The sequence below is a fragment of the Mustela nigripes genome, chromosome 4, assembly GCF_022355385.1.
Source record: "Mustela nigripes isolate SB6536 chromosome 4, MUSNIG.SB6536, whole genome shotgun sequence".
Taxonomy (NCBI): domain Eukaryota; kingdom Metazoa; phylum Chordata; class Mammalia; order Carnivora; family Mustelidae; genus Mustela; species Mustela nigripes.
The window spans coordinates 30,363,515-30,364,835 of record NC_081560.1 but is presented as its reverse complement, the minus strand read 5'-3'; the positions used below and the strand labels follow the sequence as shown (position 1 = coordinate 30,364,835).

Sequence of the window (1,321 nt, the reverse complement as noted above, 5' to 3'; positions counted from 1 at the left end):
CATAAAGAACTCTCAAAATTAAACAATACAAAAACCAAACAAGTCCAAATAAAAAGTGTGCAAAAATCATGAAGGAATACTTATTTTTTTCTCTTATGAAATTATACCAAAAACCAAATATAACAACAACAAAAAAACCCCTATACTATTCCTTCTGTTACTCTTCTTAGAAAACTACAATTTCCTTCTGACTGGTTTACCTGTCAAATAGTTGGAAAGGATTATTGGCTTTAGAAAAAGCCCTAAATCAATAAAGTTTTTATTGCATCTTTAAAATATTTACAAAAAGTCTGAAAAATCATCCAGCAACTTGCTATTTCTGTAGCTGAACAATTTAGATCTTATTCATCAGCCTTCTGAACTGTTCCTTTTTCAGAAACATAGATACCATCCAAAAACTTTCTGATATCCTTGTTTTTAATTGTTGTGGCTTGCTGAATCAAGGCAGCTGAGTTTGATTCAAGTTCAATGTCATTTCCTTGGAGAAGTAACTCATCATCATTCTGGGCTGGAGCTACTGAATAAGCAACACCTGGCCTCATCCAAACCCTGCAGATGTACTTTTCACCCAAGAAATTTTGGATTTCAACAAGAGAACCATTCTCCTGAATAACAACATTGATGTCCCAGGAAGTGAGCATACACAGACTTCATCTTGTAACAGAAGCCCCGTACAATGCCCTGGATCATGTTCTGTGCATGACTACAGATAGTGCTAACAGTACTCAGTTCTTTCCTAGTTCCCCACCATTTGTGAACTCGGAGCCTCTTCTTTTCTTTCCAAGGAGACTGAGCTCTGTATTGATGAGATCGAACTCCCTTTGAAGGATTCCTGTGGACCCCTTCACGATCACAGCGTATCCTTTCAGAGTGATGCTGACATTTTCTGGAATGCTGACAGTCTGATTGCTGAAAAAGATCTTCATTCTCACAGTAGATGTGGCAAACAGCAACATGAAGGAATATTCCACTGAAAAGTATATATGCATGGCTAATAAACACAAGATAAGCTTTTCAACATCATTAGCCATCAAAGAAATGCAAATTAAGGCAATGTTGAGACATCACTATAAACCTATTAGAACAGCAAACACTTCAAATAAAATGAAACAGGAATGATCTCTGAAGAATGAAAACATACATCTACACAGTACTTGTACATAATTGTTCATAGAAGTTTTATTTGCAATAGCCAAAAAGTGGAAACACCAAAATTTCTCTCAGTAGATGAAAAGTTTAAAATAACTGTTGTATATCCAGGAGCACCTGAGGAACTCAGTAGGTTAATGACTGACTCTTGACTTTGGCACAGGTCAGGATC

General features: G+C 36.2%; 1 pseudogene; it reads right to left on the bottom strand.

Annotated features, from left to right (window-relative positions):
- Positions 1-341: 341 nt before the first annotated feature.
- Positions 342-926, bottom strand: LOC132014958 (large ribosomal subunit protein uL6-like; annotated as a pseudogene).
- Positions 927-1,321: the final 395 nt, after the last annotated feature.